Raw genomic sequence first — 20,601 nt, forward strand, 5'->3', positions numbered from 1 at the left:
AATTCCATCTCCAAGTTGCTTCTAAGGCTAGTCTCAATAATTTGTATGGTATCTTGATTTTCAAGAAAAAATTCAGAAATTTATTTTGTAACAGAAGACCCAATGTTTTCAAGGCAAAAAACAAATAAATCAAAAAACCAGAACCAAAATCAACAACAACGACAGCAACAAAACAACCTTATGACTTAAAGAGCTGATTTAGAATGAAGTCTAGACAAGTCTTTTAGAATTGGAACCACGGAAATTCTTACACCAGACTCTGTGATTCCCTTTACTTATCTGCCATTTACCCAGGGACATAAGTGAACTTGGAGAAGAGAAGAGAATATTTTTTCGTTGTTTCAGTGGATTTTCTTTTGTCTATTTTATCGTGCTGGTTGGGACCACATGCCCCTGAAAGGAAAGTGGGCCTCTGTCTCTAAACAGTAACAGAACTGACTACAAAACTCAGTGCTTGGTGTTGCCCAGACTGAACAACCAAAATTGATCTCTACAGAATGAGGGTGATCCAGGGGGAGGGAGCCTGACCCCAATGCCCCCAAAGTGTCAAATTTTTTAAAGCTAAGACCTCAGTCCCTTTCGCCACTTCAGTGATAGCTAGCCTCTCTTACCTCCTGGGCCTGATGTGGGCAGGGACTGGGCCATCGGGCATTCCCATGGAATGCCCCAATTCCCCTGTCTAAGCCTTCCTCCTTTCTGACCCCCCCATTGGTGACAGAAAGCAACCATGAGCCAGTTCTGCCAGATACTTGGATTGGGGCTTTTTATCTATAAAAAATTAATCAGGAGCAGTATACTTTGCCTTGAGTAAAACTAATTCCAGACATACTGTGCAGCTGGAACATACTGTCTCTACTTTCAGAGACAGGCACAGTTGGAACGTATGTAATCACTGGAAAGATCTCTTAGGTCTATACAGTGATTGGCAAACTTCACTTGTTGGTAAATTCCATTGCCAAGTTGTTCTGCAGACTAATATCAAGAATTATCCCTGCCCTTGAAATCATACAGTACCCAAGGCTGATGATCCCGTGAGAGGTCTAGGAAGGTGGGTGATGGTGAGAAGAGGCATACAGCAGCTAAGGTGGACACTGCGTAGCTGGTCCGTCTTTGCAGTCACCCCTCATTTCATCCACTGACCCCAAGATTGCCGCAAGACAGCCCCCATAGCTCTGTTCTTCTTCCATTGCCCCTGTTTGTCACCTTATCAAAGGGGTCTCCCGCACACGTGCACAGTATCTTCCCCTGGTGGGATTTATCTTCGGCGGGTCAATCAGACTTCTTTTCAAATATTGACAGTGGGATAGAGAAGCCTGCTGTCTCCTCTGGGATGGTGAACAGTAAGGATCAGCTAAATATGGAGCTGCCACACAGACCAACTTTGCCGCCAGATAGAGAAAGCCCATTCGTGAATAAAGTGAACGTAAAGAAAGCAGAGCAGAGGTGGAGAAAGAGATTTCTAATGGTATGCAAGTAAATCTGGCAGCACTGAGTATTAGTCAACCTGCTGAACTCTGGCTTGGAGCAAGCAAGTAATTTGCCTTTCCCCCTTACTTTAACTTTCACTAAACTTCTGTCACTTTCAACCCAGAGATCCTTAACTAATAGAATAAAGTAACAAGCATGTGTGGCATGACTTGTGTGCTATATTAACAAAAGTAAACTTTGTCCACGTCCCCTATCACTTTTAAATACCGAGAGGAACATTGCTAGAGAGCGTACCTTTCTACAGATGATAAAATTAATGCAATCTGAACTCAGGAAAACCCTACAAGTGCATGTGTTGTCCTGCTCAAGGCTTTTTTAGAGACAGAGTCAGCCACTGTCTTGTGTTCAGCAAATTCTCAACTTAGTGATATCACTTGGTTCATTTTTCAGCTACCTTGGCACTAAATACATGTAGAATTTCATTTCTACCCATTTTTATAACAGCAAATCAAGATCCCATGTGATATTCTTTAGAAATCACATAGCTATATGAATACTGTAACCAAAGGGCCAGTATCTCCCACTTGCTCTATTAATATAATCTTCAAGGCCAAAAAGTCCTTTTAGAATGCTCCACATTTAAGCCACAAATATTTGTTGATGTCCTCTCAGTACAGTGCTAATGACTCTATTCCATGTACCACACCGACTATGTCTTCAGTATTTGTTTCAAATGCTTACAGCTCTCTTGTTCTCTCTCTTCCTCACACACACACACACACACACACACACACACACACACACAGCAATTGCCATTATAGGCTCCTAGGGTGTCATCTCTACTGATTTGAGAACAGGACTTTGTAAACTTCATCTAAATTCCAGCCAATACCTGACTTCACCTCTATCTTCCATATTTGCATAAAGAACAATATTTTTCATTGCTTACAGTTAATCTGGGGGGCCCCTGGGTGGCTCAGTCAGTTAAGCCTCAGACTCCGGCTCAGGTCACGATCTCGTGGTTTACGGGTTCGAGCGCCACGTCGGGCTCTGTGCTGACAGCTCAGAGCCTGGTGCCTGTTTCGGATTCTGTGTCTCCCTCTGTCTCTGCCCCTCCCTGCTCACATTCTGTCTCTCTCTTCTTCAAAAATAAATAAACCTCAAAAAAATTTTTTTAAAGTTAATCTGTTATTTCTTGTTTTCTCAAAATAACTTTAGCAAAGAGGAATGTTTCCAGAAACATTGTTTGTCAACTCCTTAACAGAACACCAGCCTATAAGTGTATTTCTGTTCTTATATTTGGATGTTGTACTTCACTCCAGGGCACAGATCCTAGGCCATCAATAGTTTTTGCCACAGTGGCAAGAATGGAGCTGTGGAGGCAAGATACTGGCAGTTTGCCAAGATGTCTACAGGTTGGGACCCATTGCCATTAACGTATATAGTGTTTCATTGGTTCAAGTTCACTATTAAAAGTAGTGTTCCATTCTTTCAAGGAAAAGGTAGTCGAGATCATTACTCTTGCTTTTCATAAACCTATAAAAAGAAAAGTGAACTCACACTGCTCTGGAAGGAAAAGGCCTACTGCCAAGATCTGAACCTTATCTCTCATCACTTTAACACTAAATTGACGCAAATTCCTTTCCCTTCCTGCAAATAAGCGAGGAGAAATAATCTCGTAGGAAAGCAGCCTAAGGATTTCCTTCACTAGCATAATGGCTAGTACAACATAAACACACTTTAAGTACTTGTTGACTAATTGAATTACCCGCCCTGTGCCGACATTTGTTATTCTTTCAGGATGCTTCATACTGGAACCACCATCTTATGTTTGAGGAATCCCTCCAGTTTATGAAATAGTAATAGGTACTTTCTCTCCATACTTCCCTTCAACTAAGGGGCAAGTACGGAGGCTCGGCCAATCTGATAGGCCTGCCCCGGGCTGTCCCAAGACAGGTTGCACATGAGCAGTCTTGTGCAGAATCCATTCTAGCCAGAGTGGTGAGAAAATGGCACCGAGACAGCTGCGGCTTTGATTTCGATGGCAGCCTCCGATGGCTAGTGTTTGAACTTTAAGGTATAAGTTGCACTGGCTACACCCGCCACAGCACAGGAGTCTTTAATGGGCGAGTGTACAACACACTGGCACATTGTTCCCGCCCTGCACGTTCCAAATCAGATTCTCTCCCCTGCCCCACTCCCACCCCCCAGAGAGCCTGTGAGTTATCCAAAATGCATTTATTTCTTTCTGTCAAAATTAAGCTATAACTTATATCCCAAAACGGATGCAAGAATTAAGAATATAGGTCAATGCTTTTTTACATATGTACTCTGTAGGTATTTCAGGTCAAGATATAGAATATTTCCAACATGCTGAAGGCTTCTTTGCATAGCCCTCCTATTTACTATTCCCAAGGGGTAACCACATCCTGATTTCTATCTCAGAGACAAGCTTTTCCTGTTTTTGAACTTCATGTAAATAGAATCATACAGTGTGTAGTATTCTGCATCTGTCTGCTTTCATTTAATGTTAGTCTGTTAAGTCCATCTGTGTTGTAGCTTATATCAACTGTGCATCTTTTGAAATCAATGCGGAGGCTCCATTGTATATTTAAAACACAATTTATCTATTCCATTCATGGACATTGGGTTGCTTCCAGTTTAGGGCAGTCACAAATCAAGTTTTTACAAATTTTCTTACGTATATTTTTGGTATACATACTCATGGATTTCTATTGGATATCTACCCAAGAGTAGGTCATTAGGTTTAAGTATGTTTAGCTTTAGTACTAACAAACCCATTTTTTCAAAGTAGTTATTTTAATTTATATTCACACCAGCAAGACAAGAGAATTTGAGTTGTTCTATATCCTTGTAAATATTTGGTATTGTTAATATTTTACATTTTAGCTATATTGGTGGGTATTTAGTCACATTTCAGTGGTGTGTATGTGTGTGTGTGTCTTTAAGTGAGTGTATAATAAAGATTTAACTCATGAATGAGAGTACCGGAAGAATGGTAAGGCTTATTCAAAGGACTACAGGAGAGAGAGAAGTATTTACAGTCATTGAAGAAAGAATGTTAATTTAGAGACAAACCTAGTTGATGTCCTACAGGTCAGTGAAACTATAACCTTTAGGGTTATCTTCTGAAAATCATATACGTCTCTATAGGAAGAAAAAGCATTTGCATTGCTATAGAGACAATAATTTACATGCCATTTGATTTTCTAAAAGTTAACATCCATCTGAAGTTGTAAAATGTCCTAATAAATAGTAATTAGTGGGTCAAAGATAAGCCTGTTTTACAACAAAAGGATTGCTGTCATCCCTTTCCCTTTATAAGTTATAGATATCTTTTATTAGTGGTTCCTTCGTTGTTATCATCAATAATCATATATTTCAGCCTGATGCATTTACATAGATGCAACAAGAACCATTATTTAATATATAGAAGCCAACTTGTGGTATAATCAGCAAATCTCCAGCTGGACCCATTTAAGCATTTACTAAGACCAGAAGATTAACTTTTCTCAAAATTTTGTAGAAATTGTATTTTCAATAGTCTCCATCTTTCTAGAAAGTTATTTATTTATTTATTTATTTATTTATTTATTTATTTATAACTTTTAATTTATTTATTTTTGAGAGAGAGGGTGACAGAGAGAGAACGTGAGTTGGGGAGGGGCAGAGAGAGAGAGGGAGAGAGAGAATCCCAAGCAGGCTCTACACTGCCAGCACAGTCCTGATGCAGGGCTTAAACTCGAGTTGTGAGATCATGACCTGAGCTGAAACCAAGATTCAGACACTTAACCAACTGAGTTACCCAGGTGCCCCTCCAAAAATGTTTTTTAATTGTTCTTCTATTCCAAGATCAAAAAACTAAACCCAGAAATTCATCTCCACCAACTTTTACCTGCAATTAAATATGCAGGTAAATGCATATTTATAAATGCATGGATAAATATGGATGATCTCCTCTCTCTTCAAGGTCCCCAAAGTCTTCTAAAACATGAAGCTTGGGGCTCCTGGCTGCTCAGTCAGTAGAACATGTGACTCTTGATCTCAGGATCATGAGTTCAAGTTACATGTTGGTCATTGGGTGTAGACCCTACTTAAAAACAAAGAAACAAACACCAAGCCTGTCAGGAATTGACCTTCCTTACTACATAAGACTGTATCTCTGTAAATCAAAGCAGGTACCAGACCTTTTTACCAGGGAGATTCGTAGTCATTGGTTCTATGAGTGAAGTACAACTTTTGTTCCAAAGTGGTGAGTTTGTCATATCTAGTTTTAAAAACTTATTGAAAGTCTCAATAAAATCAATTAGGTTATACTATCAATTCATCAAATTATTTCTGGTTAAAAAAGGCTATTGTTGACTCTATGCACTAAAGGGGGAAAGTTTCTCTAGCAATAATTGTGTCTGAATTCCAAGGACTCAATGAGAATGATAACTTTTCAAGAATGTTCTACTTAGGTAGTATTAGACATAAAAAGGTTCAAGATAGATTAAGTAGCAATTTCTATCATAGATCTATCAAAATATAACACTGCAACTGATACTAACATTAATCCAAAAAAATGACTTCTATATTTTTCACAAGTTCATTGTGTTTTATTTGGTGAATTCTTGCATCTCAGATATTGGGGGTGAGTAGTCTGTGTTCCTGAGTGCATCTGTTTCTGGACTGAAGAGAGTTCTAGAAATCCCAAGTCAGACCCATGGTATAATCAAACGGCCATCTAAGCACTATCCACTCAGAAGCTACGCTATTCTGAGTCTAGTCTTTGAAGTAACAATAGATGGAGAAGTATCTGGTAGAGTCCTTGCCACTAAGTCTCTGAAACTGTCTTTCTTCTTCTTCTTCTTCTTCTTCTTCTTCTTCTTCTTCTTCTTCTTCTTCAAGGTCCATTTCTAGAATTATAGCTTATGGTAGAGCCTTCAGGCAAGTATGGGAGGAAGATCGAAACCATTTGGCTATGAGAAGACAGACTGGCTGCAGTTAATTTGTTATAATTGCTGCCAATACAGAATGGAGGAAACTAAAATTTTCTATAACATATAACTACCTTATATATATACTTTTATATATATATATATATATAGAATACTATATATACTAATATATAACTACCTTTGATCAGTATTTCCCCTGAAGGTAAAAATGGCCTATGGACAGTTAGGGCATTCACAAATTTCCAGAACCTTCTAATCTATCCTGTAAAGTTATCCATGCTCGGAAACACATTTATCAGTAATATTGTACCAAGACAGAATTAATCTACAAAAGGCTGAGCCTCTCCTTTGACAGCTTTTCCCATGCAGCTCTTACAATAGTGTTGAACTAACTAAAAAAATATGGACCATACCAAACCTAATTATTTTTAGCCTCTTCTTTTTATAAAGTTAAATTCATACATACATACAAACATACATACATACATACATCTTTTGCCTGGAGGACCTCCAGGGAACGACAGTTTGTCATAGATTATTTGTAAAACATCTTGAAAAATTCTTTGTATGCATCCAAGATCTGACCTTTGGAAGACAAATCCAATAGAATTAATACAGAAGGATGGTCATTTAGCTCAGTAACACAGATGCGTGTGATCAGTGACCAGAGAATGACCATAGTAGGTAGTCCAGCCACCTATTTGTAAGAGTGATCAGACAGCATTTAAAAATCAGCTTCGCGGGGCGCCTGGGTGGCGCAGTCGGTTAAGCGCCCGACTTCAGCCAGGTCACGATCTCGCGGTCTGTGAGTTCAAGCCCCGCCCAGGCTCTGGGCTGATGGCTCGGAGCCTGGAGCCTGTTTCCGATTCTGTGTCTCCCTCTCTCTCTGCCCCTCCCCTGTTCATGCTCTGTCTCTCTCTGTCCCAAAAATAAATAAACGTTCAAAAAAAAAAAAAAAGAAAATTAAAAAAAAAATCAGCTTCGCAAAAGGTGACATAATTATGAGACATTCTAACTCATCCAGAAGTAACTTTAGGACTGATGTCCTTAAAGAATGAGGACACAGTGGAAAGGCAGCTGTGTAAAGATGGAAGCAGAGTCTGGAGTTACGAAGGCATGAAACAGGGATTGCCTAGGGTTGCCAGAAATCACCAGAAGCTGGAATGGACAAGGAAGGATCCTCCCCAAGTGCCTTCAGAGAGAGTATGCCCTCCCAGGGCCTTGATTTCAGACTTCAGAACAAAGTTCTTGTCTGGACACAGGGTTTTAGACTGACATAGTTCCTGCCTTGGAGGCAGACACACTGTTCCTCCTTTGAAGGGCAGGTACCTTGAAGTCACCTGAAAAAAAAAAAATCAGCTTGGGTAGGAAGGCAGCGCTCTGAATGTGCTGTTTGTCAAAGACTTCTCTTTGAGGAGTCTTGACAGGCCTTTGAGAAAGTCTCTGATCATTGGTTTATCTCCTCCAGTGTGGGATGTAGAATGAGTTGGCTTTTCAAACCTTATGAGCCTCCCTTTTTCTGGAGGCTATTTTCTTCCATCTGTGTTCACAAACTTGCCAATTCTTACCTAGGTTCACCACTTTCTAAAAAGTCTTGTAACAAACGACAAAGAGCAGTGAACACAGGTCAACATTCTGACTCTTTCCAAGCACTTCTTCTGCAGAAGCAGAGTAGGTGGTCTGCTTTCCCCACTACTGCCGATGATCATTTTTCCAAATGTGTGTGTCAACCAGAACAAGCCTTTGAGCCCGAGATACCTGTACCTCCATCATTTGCCGCTCTGTCATTATACAAATGCCACCTTTTATGTTTTAATTATGACGGCACCGTTTCCCATTTCTGTTTAGGGCAATGTGCTAAGCTGCTGTAAAGAGAGTCCAAAACATCCTGGTTCAAGTATGGTAGGTATCTTTTTCTCACATTACAGTGCAGGGCTGAAAAGTGGGTTTTGCCCCAGGAAACCATTCAGGGACCCAATGGAATGCAGGGGAGTGGTAATCTCGAACACATAGCTTTCTAAGCTGCCACAGAAATAGAAAAAGGATGAATGATTCAAAGGAAACATCTTTAAGAAGATGAACTGGCAGTTACACACATCCATTGTAGTTGTTTCCCATCGGCGAGGACTTAGGCACTTGGCTACACCTAGCTGCCAGGAGTCAGACAAATGTCTCCAACAGGGCAGCCCCGTTCAACAAAAAGGGAGAGAATGATATGGGGAGATAATCAGCCATAGTCAGCATAGTATGCTCTACCTTATTGTTCATAATATTTATATAGTTATCAGGCAGAACACACATTCTGGAATTTTTCAACCATGTCCTTCTTGGTGGATTTTTTATCTTTATTATTTTTTTTAATGTTTGTTTTTTGTGACAGCGCCAGCAGGGGAGAGGCAGAGAGAGAAGGACAGAGGATCTGAAGCGGGCTCTTGTGCTGACAGCACAGCAAGCCAGAGGTGGGGCTCGAACTCATGAACCATGAGATCATGACCTGAAACAAATTCGGACACTCAACCGACTAAGCCACCCAGGTGCCCCACTTGGTGGATTTTTAAATTTTTTTAAATCTTTATTTATTTTTGAGAGAGTGTGAGCAGGGGAGGAGCAGAGAGAGAGGGAGACACAGAATCTGAAGCGGGATCCAGGCCCTGAGCTGGCAGCACAGAGCCCGCGTGGGGATCGAACCCATGAACCGTGAGATCATGACCTGAGCCGAAGTTGGACGCTCAACTGACTGAGACACCCAGGCGCACCGACACCCCCCCCCCCGCCAGTTGGTGAATTTTTAAAATGGTTCTTAATTTATTGTGATTGTAAACCCTCTTTATACATAATTTTGATAGCTGTGCCTCAACTGCCTCTGAAGATGTACTAATTCATCCTCCTACTGAGGACATCGAGTGTACCTGCTCTCCCACAGCCTGACGGAAGTACACTTTATCAGATCTTGTAGTCTTTGCTAATTTATTGGACAAAAGGTGGTGTTCTGTTTCACTTTTCATTTCTTTAATTATATTGAATTTTTTCCTTTCTTTATAAAATAATTTTATTTTTTCTGTTTTGTAACTACCTATTCTACATTGTTGTCAGTTTTCTGTTGGGTTTTGTTATTATTATTATTATTATTTACAAATTTTTTTAGCACCTTATCAAACCATAGTGGTTTTCTAAATACAGTATACTTGGGCCATACTCCACGTCAGGGATGGGCAGATAATAAGCATGTGGACCAAATCCACCGTGTAAATGAAATTTTATTGGAACGCAGGCATGCCCCCTTTCTAACAGACTGTCTCTGGCTGGTCTTGGGCTGGTGTGGTCCTTCCCGCTAAGTGGTTGCGACTGTTGGTGAGAAGATCTTCACCTCTGCCTGTCTGAAGTTTTTAGCTGGGACTCCACAAAAAAGCAGATTAACGAGAGAAAAACAAATTGTTCATTAACGCGTGCAGCGCCCATCATGAGGGAGGAACATAAGCAAAGAGTAACTCAACAGCTTTCCAGCTTATCTAGCATCTTCGACGAAGAACAATACCTTTCCAGGGACGTGACAGGACACAGGAAAGCAGCTGTAGGCTTCCAAGGGCGACGGACTGTGGTAAGGGAAATATATGGGAGGAAACTAATGGAAGAAGGTTTGTTTGCAGACTCCCGTGGTGCCGTTCTGGGCTGATAAGTCTGTCTCCAGTAAAAAGAGAATTTGTGTCTTGCCTTTAGGCAGACAAGGGAGAGAGTTTTCCTGTGTTTGCTGCTTCTTAATTGCCTTCAGCTCACAATTTTTTGTGTCAACGAGGCATATTTTGGAGTGACATATTCAGGTTTCCTTTACAACAAATATTATGTGGCCTAGAGCCTAAAATAATTACTTTCCAACCCTTTACAGAAAAAGTTGGCCAGCCCCTGCCCTAGACTCAGTGAAAGAATCTCCAGTGTTTGGGGGCTATACCCATGTATTTTGGAAAAGCTTCTCATGGAATTTTAAGTTCACCAAAATTTGAGAAACATAAGTTAGTTAGTAGAATACAGAAAAGTATAGTTTCTGAGCAAACTCCTTTTAACCTCTTCTGCATTTCATTTCCTTTTCCCTCCACATCCAACTATCCACAAACCAAAGTCTTAAGAGAAACATACTGGGATTTCCAAATGAGTACAGTAGGAGTCTATGTCTGGCTATTCGGGCACTGTAGAATTCTTTCAAAGCGGTAAAACTTTATTTTAAACAGTTAAATTTGGGAGAGAAGCAAAAAATGAAGATTTCTTGGATGTCAAAGAAGAAAACACGATTCTTCTCTTTAGGAAGAGATTCTGATATGCAAAGTTACATGTATGTATATGCATAGATATGCATGTATTTGCATAGGGATTAGATTATGGGTTGGAATTATGTTAAGTGTATGGACATACACATCAGAAGTGCCACTTTGGATCAACCCATGATTCAGCCAACCCAGTACTTTGTTTCTAATGCATGTCCCAAAGGCCACTCTGAAACCATTTTTAAACAATGAAGTAACCCCTCAAACGCGTGAAACTTTCGCCTTGTTGCCATTCTGAACATTGAAAGATAATCTAATCTGTCCTAACTTTCCCTTAGGATTCTATTTGATTCTGCTATCCATGACTTTATTGGCGCCTCCTTGGAAGGTATTACAATTTTCATCCTACCCTCACTCCCCTCCCAAAAGTGCAATAAGGTTCTGCTTCTAAACACAGAAAACACTTTTTGTTGCTGTTGCTTTTGTTTTCATTAAACACTTTGTGTGATGGTGCTCCATTTTCCACAAGTCACTAAAAGCGGCATTTATTTTCTCATTCTTTTCCCATTTGTTAGAGGCAATAGGTTTCAGTACTACACTGAATTTTAGGCAGATGCTAACGCAAATAAACGTTTCCTCCCTAAACGTAAATATTTCCTCTCAACGAGGAAAGAAAACATTACATGCTGTGTCTATGGACTGAACCTTCTTATAATTCAGCTGTCGTGAATTAGAATTCCAAACTGCTTCCTAACTTATAAAAATAGAATTAAAACATACCAAAAATGTATATCCATTGCATCTGCTCCTTGGGCTTGGTGTTTAGAACTGATATTTGTCTTTATTTTATTTTATTCTATCTTATTTTACTTTAAAGTGTATTTATTTTATTTTGAGAGAGACGGAGACAGTGCAAGTGGGAAAGGGGCAGAGAGAGAAGGAGAGAGAGAATCCCAAGAAGGCTCCACACCATCTGCAGAGAACCCGATGCGGGGCTCGAACCCACAAACTGTGAGATCGTGACCTGAGCCGAAATCAAGAGTCAGACACTTAACTAACTGAGCCACACAGGTGCCTCAATATTTGTTTTTAGATGGCACTTTGAGTGCCAAAATTTTAAGGGGCTAAATGGTATTTAATAAGGGTTGTGTGAGAAACAGCACTTTGGACTACGGAATTAATGTATTTTTCCAAGAAAGGAGTTGTTTTATTGTCATTATTCAGAAAAAGAAATTATACTCTCCATAAGATTTTTGGGCTCTGAACACATCAAATGTGGAAGTTAATGGCCTTGTCATGGTCCCTCTCTGTTCGAAATAGCTTAAGTTCATTGTGTGGGAATTAGCTATTCACTGTCAAGCTTCAAAAGGGCCTTGGACTTATGTGCAGAGCCATAGATGACCTTATATTAAGACACCATTAAAAACAATATGAGCATTTAGGATGTTTTGATCTTATAAAATGGGTATTTTTTAACATTTTTTAAATCTTCAAGATTTTTAAGATTCACGTTACTCATTCTGTTCAATATAGATTTAGTTTGTCTGGCCATGCCATCCTTTGGTTTAAACAACTTTTATTTTATCACTGATAACTTTTTCTTCTTAGTGTCTCTTTGTTCATGTATATCACGCAGATCAAAGGTTGGTAAAGTACTGTCCAAGGACCAAATCCAGCCCTTGGCCTGAATTTTGTATTTTTGTACAGCCCATTAGCTGAGTGGTATTTACATTTCCGAAGAGTTTTTGTTTTTTTCAGAATATGCAACAGAGGCCATATGTGGCCCGCAAAGCCAAAAATACTTACTGTTTAGAACTTTACAGAAAAGTTTGCCTACCTCTTTTCTATATCACAGGAAACACACACACACACACACACACACAAACATCTACTACCTAGCCTGTTTCTATACTGAATGAGCTTATCTGATGGAGGATATAAACAGGAAATGGCTTTAATTGTCTCTCATCATAGCTTCTATTCATGCTACATTGCCTGTCCCTTCCCCAACTTTTGTCATCTCAGGCAAACTAACTTTCCAGGTATTAAAAACTCCAGGCTAGGCTAAGCCAAAACCTTAACACCACATCCACTTCAAAGCTTCTCTTTTCCTGCCACTTACCCCACCTTCCCCCAACCCTGGATTGAAGATTAGCTGTCAGTTGGGGATACAGTCATATCAAGGCCAAGCTGGGGCTAAAGAATACAAAGAGAAACCCAAGCTCACTCAGGTGGCTGTTGACAGAAGACCTCCTCACTCAGTTCACCACCACATGTATTTCTCCATAGGGTTGCTCATGCCATGACACTGGCTTCCCCTAAAGCGAGTGATCTGTGAGAAAAAGAGACAGGGAGAGAGGGAGAGAGGGAGAGAGAGAAAGAGAAAAAGAGATGGAAGCAGCAGTGTCGTTTATACAGTCTCAAAAGGGATGCACCCTCACTTCTGCCATCATGGTCAGGTCAGGTACGATATGAGAGAGGACTACCCAAGGCTGTAAATACCAGGATGCAGGGATTGTTGGGGGCCATTTTGAAATCCGGCCACTACAACTGCTGATCTTTGATGACCTCCTCCGTTTTCTGCTCTCAGCAGGCCACCCTATACAGAGCAAGTGACTCCTTGAGTAACTCCTCTGCTGCGGCAGCCCTCCGGTGTTGGGTCCCAAGACAGCTCAAACCCAGTTACCTACTCGTCTTTGGGAAAATCACCACCTTGCGGTACTGAATAGTAGAAACTATTGCTTCCCTCCCACCTCGTGCAGCCATCCGAGTCTACACTAGCCAGCTTCCCCCTTTCAGAATTTTTCAGGAGGAAGGCAGGCACCAATATGTATATTCAGAAATTTTAGGAACACGTGTATTTCTTTTGTGAGTCAAGAACTCTCAGCCACCTCACTCCCCACGAGAGCTCTCCCACCAGCCTTCTCTCTGGAGCATTTGGGGGAGCTTCTAAGTGGTGGCAGGTCAGCAAGTACCAGACAGGGGTGAGACGCTAGTCTCCCCTTGAAGCAGGATTTGCCCTCTTGGACTTCCCCTCAGATGTTAGGGTGGGGAAAGCACCATATCGCCTATGAATTCCTCTCTTTTCAGTGCACTTTTATTATTGCTTATATAAACTGGCAGAGGGAACAGGAATGAGGACTGGAGGACCAGCTTGGCCTCCACTTTGCACTTTGGGAGAAAAATATCTGACAGAAGTTGGCTCTACTCTCTAACTTTGGGAGGAACTCACCTCACGTGGGTCTCAGCTCTGTGCATTAGCAGCAATTCTGAGATGAAGACAGAAGGCCCTTTCACTTCCTGTTAGGTGTGTGTTGGGGGAGAAGTGGGGGTCTGTCTCGGGGAGGCCCTGTGTACTGGAGGCCCAATTCTTGGTGAAGAACAGAACTGTTCCCGACATTGATAGGAACTAAGGGAAAAGCAGAAATCAATGAGGTTCACATTTCATAAACCTGAGTGTTTCAAAAGCAAATAAGCTGGTAAATAAAATATATGCTATCAATCTGTCTTGATAAATGTGCCTTCATAAGCACAAAATGAAACCTGTGGAAAACTATGGTTTTTATGTGACTCGGAGTTGGCCAAATATCAACGATGACTGAATTTAGTCATTGTTACATATGTTTAGCGTTCTGCTCAGGGGCCAGTGCCTTTCAGATGTGTAACAAACTAAAGAGGTATGTGATTCATACATTATTACCTATTTTTATCATCACTTACTTCATAATATTTATTATTCATGCCTTCGTTTCTATTCACTTCATTCTACAATTACTAATTATGTTGTTTTAGTCAAGATTTTCACTTATTTTGTATTCTGCTGGCCGTAATGTCAAGTGAGCAACCTACCTACACGCACTGCAGTTCTGATAGAATTTTTACTGTTTTCTTGGAGAAATTTTCCTCGACCAAGGCCCACAGACTGCTTTGGAAAAGTGAAACAGCCAAACTCAGACTGATTTTGTTGCCTTTATTTTATTTTTAGGAGGTTTTGCTTATTTTATTAATGGCCAATAAGGGTTCACAGCAAATAACTGCAGAGAACAAAAATTCAAAATTATTTTGATAGTCCACTAAAGTACATGATCTTCTTTTTGGAGAAGAGCTGTTTTCACACTACTCTTTCGTGGTATCTTGCATCTCATCTGAATTAAAAACCAACTCAGTTAACAGCACTTACGCAGAATGCTCATTCTTTGAGAGTGTTTATAAGGTCAAATTTTGTACGTGCTTCATCAAACTGTTTCCTCTTTAGGCAGATGAACATATTTTATGTAATCTCAGAACTGTTCCAAAGAATGTCATTACTATTGGCCTTGTCTCCTGGTAACAGATTCTAACTGTACCATGCATGGCACAAAGAATGCTTCTGGATTTGGGGCCAAAATTCTAGGTATACGCCCTTTTTATTAACAATGCTAATGCCATTATCACAGGTATACTTTGGATAATCTCTTAAATCAATGACTAAAATTTCAAGATTAAAAATTTTTTGGCAGTCCAAGCCTGTACTTTTGAAAATGAGGTGTAAGATAGTAAGGGGTGCCCAGGTGGCTCAGTTGGTTAATTGTGAACTTGGATATATTTTTATCCATATCTATTAAAATAAATGTTAAGATAAAATATGAAAATGATTATTGTATTATTTCCATAAAGCTATTTTCCATTAAAATATTCAGGATCTCTTCTTTTAAAAAAGGCAAAGTAAAAGGATAATTAGTGGCCACTTTATAATTGATAAAATTATATCTATAATTAATGAAATTTAAATATCAAAATCATTTAAATTAAATTGAAAACTCTTGAAATTTCAATGAAATAATATCATATATTTTATAACAATAACACAACTCACAATTCTAGTGTTCTATCTCCCTCTGGTTATCTAGAGAAGCAAAGGTATTACCTTTCATATTACACTTAGACCTACGAGGCACAACATTAAGGGGAAAAAAGTAGCATTCAGTCCTGTAAAATGTGTCTTAGCTACTACTACTGGCCACTGCTGTGTAGCCTACCCAGATTTGTAAACACTTTCGGAAAGATACTTTGGAGCAGGAACAAAGCAAGAAAATGGATGCTTTTGGAAAACGATGCTTTGGATGCAAACACGTCTTGGTTTAATTAGCGTAACGAAAGGAAGATTTGACGATTCAATCTGTCTTTTCTCTTACTAAGCAGTTGTACATTCCAGGTCCTCCTAGGGCAGTCTGAAGCTGTCTGCTCAGGTATACTCAGAACAGAATTTACCACTCCACACACATATAGGGCAGGAAGTGTAAGAGTCATCCTATGGTCTACACGTATTGGTATAGGGCAAGAGAACAGATGTTTAGGGCTGTGAGTGGGACTGTGTCAGCCTAGTCTGAATGTGGGGCACAGAGTATTTTTCAGTATATTTGTATTGAATCAAAGAACCCATGGTTAGTTAGGTCACCTTAACAGAAGGGACCTAGTGGTGTTGAGGCCATGGAACCCAGAGCAGAGAGGAGTGGGCAGATGGAGGGGTTCGAGGGGTTTGAGGGGTTTTAGCACATGAAGGAAATATGTTCTTAATAATATTAGTACATCGTTTGTGCTCCATTTATTATTTTTTTAACGTTTATTCATTTTTTGACAGAGATAAAGAGAGAGACACAGCACGAGCAGGGGAGGGGCAGAGAGAGAAGGCTACACAGAGGCCGAGGCAGGCTCCAGGTTCTGAACTGACAGTATGGAGCCTGACGCTGGGCTCGAACCCAGGAACTGTGACATAATGACCTGAGCTGAAGTCGAATGCTTAACCGACTGAGCCACCCAGGCGCCCCAGTCTAAGACCATTTAAACCTGAGCTTTGGTCATAAACTGAGTATACTTTGTAAAACCATTTTCACTCATATCCCAGCCACTTCCAAAAACTCTCAATTTTTCAGACATGTCTTTCTTCAAGTGTAGTAGCCTTTAAGTTTTGTGACACTAGCTGTCCCTTATCATATGTAGACATCAACTGCTACTAGTTTTTTAAAGTGCAAATATTTATCATTAGTTTTATGCAAGTAAGTAGCTATAATTAGTAGCTTTCCTGCTCATGTAGATAAAATAGATAAAAATCAATGTAAAAAAATTTTAAAAACTAATAAATGTAGAAAAATGGCTTAAACCCATATACTGCCAGATCATGACCTGAGCTGAAATCAAGAGTCAGATGCTTAACTGACTGAGCCCCCCCAGGGGCCCCCTGAGTTTTCTCTCTTAAGCTTTGTTTTGAATCTGTTCTCAAATGAGCATGACTTAGCTGTTGGGGACCCCCTTAGGCTGCCTTCCACGACATCCTTCTAGCTCTAGACCCTGTTTTATGACAAAAAATAGGATGTTCCAAACCCATCTTGACTTTTTTTTTTGTGGTCATCATTATAGGACTCTTTAAAGAGTCCTATGTCTGAATTGGAGGCTAGACTTAGAGACCAAAATCTGAGGGCAGGTGGTGCATACAAGAATTATGAAAAGTGAGAGTACCATCACCACTAGTGTGTTGTCTGAACAAGAAGTAAAGATGTATTTAAGGTATGGCTTCAAATTAATCTTACAAATTTATCGTATTGTTATATCTCACAGACCACTAAGATGTCCCTTTACAGTGACAAATTGGAACTCAGGAAAGGGTGAATACAACCTTACATTAGGGGATTGGTAGAACCCTATATCCAAAACATTCAGAGGTGTGTAGGTGCACATCTGTGTGTGTTAGATGAGAAAAGGAAGGTTGGCTGAGACTCAAGCTGAAACAGGACTGACACTCCCAAACAATCTTAAAATTTTTGGTATAAAGCTAAAATTTTATTTTCTACCTCTTGATGTTGATTAGATTAGGAGAGTGGGTAATACTGGATTTGAGTGTGTTGGTTTTGGAACCATTTTAGCTTGAGTCAAAGAGCCACACATCACAACATGATAATTTTTTTCCTGTTTTGAAACAAAATTCTCATTCCTCAAAAAGTAAAATTTAAACCCTTATAACTGTTGCTTCACAAAGCAGCAAGAACTTTACACAAGGACAGGTGGTTCAGACACATCATGGCAGTGCAATGAGTCCTTGAGGACTCAGTTTGTCTTTCCACTTTTCCATTCTTTCTACATGCAGGCTTTTGTCTACATTCTTGTCGCCTTGTGGTTACAAGATAGTTTCTGCACCTCCAGGGCTCCTATCCACTCTGCCATTGGAACAAAGAAGCAGAAGCAAGGCAAAAGATATAGCAGTCTTTAATAACATAATTCAAAGTCTTCTTGAAAGTTCCATCCAGCATGGATAGTAAAAATGGAGAAGAGTAGATGAAGTTAAGAAACGTCTAGAAGGCAATCATTGGATATTAGGTTAGATATGAAGGATGAAAGAGGAGGGGGTACCAAGCGTGACACTGAGGTAGATGCTAGTGTCATTCACTCAGAAACTGGTGGACGAGCATTGGGCTGTGGGAGATGATGAGTTTAGTTTTGGATACGTCGAGCATGAAGTGCCTTTGAAACATCCCCAAAGAGATGCCAGGTAGATAGTTGTATATATTTGCTTGACTTCTTTTCCTACAAAGAGACTACTTTTGTTAGAATCAGTGCTGTGTGGCAAAACACAACATGGGGAAGAAGACACTCAGTAAGTCCACACATGCTGTGCCACACAGAAACATGGTGGGCTAGAAAAGCAAACCTAAATCTATTGCACCTACACCATTGGGAACAAATCACTGCCTCCTCCAAAATATGGCAACATACAATGACTTCATAGGTTGCTTGTTGCTGTTGCCAGTATGGGCACTCAGAATGGCAGTAGTCAGGCCAGCCTCAATGGCAGGAAGCTCATGCTTTTGAGCCATATATAATAACCTCTGTCTCTCCTGCATGGACATTTGTTCATGAGAGCATTGAGAAAGCTGGCGTATGTGGGAAAGAGGTTGAGTAAGTTACATATTTACAGAATGGATCATCTTATCTGTCGGTTCTCAAGGTGCTGAAGTTTATTTGTGCTCTAAGAACATGTTTGAGTCCAGTCTTTTTTTTTTTTAAGCTTATCTACTTAGAGAGAGAGAGAGAAAACAGGGGAGGGGCAGAGAGATAGGGAGAGACAGAGAGAATCCCAAGCAGGCTCGGCACTGTCAGCACAGAGACTGATGCAGGTTCAATCTCACGAACCGGGAGATCATGACCTAAGCTGAAATCAAGAGTTGGACATTTAACCAACTGAGCCATCCAGGTGCCCTTGGGTCCAGTCTTGATTATGCCCCTCCTGCCTCCCAGCTTGATAGTCCAAAAGAATACCCATTAATGATGGGAAGCTTGGGTCATGTGGTCACACAGCTGCACTTGGTCAGGCTTTTGGCCTCTTTGTGTGCCTGGGGACCAACCAATAGCTGTTTTCCAGAACCAGACTAGTTATTTGCTGAGGAGGGTAAAATTTTGCTCCAAAACCCTAGAAGCCTCTGCGGGGCGTCTACTATCAAGTTCACTTACCGCAGACTTCCTTTTTGGTTTTCTATTTAGACTTGCCCTCTCCCGTCTAATTTTCATGTGATAGCCAGAATAACCTTTCTGAAACTAAAATCTGATCATAGCTTTCTCTTGTTTAAAATCATTAATTAGTTCAATTCCAATGTTTTTTAAATTTTTTTTAACGTTATTTATTTTTGAGACAGAGAGAGAGAGACAGAGCATGAACGGGGGAGGGGCAGAGAGAGAGGGAGACACAGAATCAGAAGCAGGCTCCAGGCTCTGAGCCATCAGCCCAGAGCCCGACACGGGGCTCGAACTCACGGACCGCGAGATCGTGACCTGAGCTGAAGTTGGATGCTTAACCGACTGAGCCACCCAGGCGCCCTCAATTCCAATGCTTTAACACATGTTGAATGAGCACCAATTATGCACCCATTCTAATCGAGGAGGATTCAGCAGAGATCAAGATAGGACTGTGCTCTATCCTTTGAATCTGAAAAATAGGTCCTTGCCTCATAACATGACTTAAAGAGTATTAGTCCCACACTGGTGCCCAAATTCCACCATTAGAGATTCATTCTTTGGATTAAAGCTCTTTGTCATATGCTAAATGCCCTTAAAGTAGTATGGCTTTTCATTCTTGGCCATAAATACTCTGGGTAAGTTCACTTTGAGGATGGGTTCTCATATGACAGTAACCCAAGATCAGACAGTCTAATATTATCTATTTGAGTTTTATGGCATCCTTTACAGTGGCTTTTGTGCCAGAAAACTTACTCAGGGAATGTTGTGCTTTTTTTTTTAATTAATATTTTAATTTATGAAAACTACAAATTCAAGTCCCTTGTTATTCCTTGAGTTTTAAAAATTTTTTTTAAATGTTTACTTATTTTTGAGAGAGACAGAGTGTGAGTGGGTTAGGGGCAGAGAGAGAGGGAGACACAGAATCCAAAGCAGGCTCCAGGCTCCGAGCTGTCAGCCCAGAGCCCGACGTGGGGCTCAAACTCACGAACTGTGAGATCATGACCTAAGCCAAAGTCGGACACTCAACCGACTGAGCCACCCAGGCGCCCTTTTTCCTTGAGTTTTTAAGTTCAACTCATAAATCTTATTCTGTTTATAAATCTGGCAACTTTTAACAATCACCTTTTCTGAGGCCTTTCCCAACTTAATTGAATTATTTTACATGTTTATGAATTTCATATATTTCATATCCTTTTTGAATACTTCAGTTGTATAACACAATGTTAGGAACTTTCAGAGATCTGGTATTGTACCCTACTTGTAAGCTAACAAGTCAGCCTGTCAAAGTTTCTTTGATGCTGGCAGTTGCCAGGAGACTCCCGGGTCAAAGACAAAGGTCTTTAATACTCACAGCAACAGTAATAACCAGAGTAGCATCATTTTGCATTAGATCACCAATCAGTAGGTCTGGGTTAGGAGCCAAATGTAATATGAGGAATGAATTTAATTTAGCGATATCCTAGATGGGATCA

The sequence above is a fragment of the Acinonyx jubatus genome, chromosome B2 (assembly GCF_027475565.1).
Source record: "Acinonyx jubatus isolate Ajub_Pintada_27869175 chromosome B2, VMU_Ajub_asm_v1.0, whole genome shotgun sequence".
Classification (NCBI taxonomy): domain Eukaryota; kingdom Metazoa; phylum Chordata; class Mammalia; order Carnivora; family Felidae; genus Acinonyx; species Acinonyx jubatus.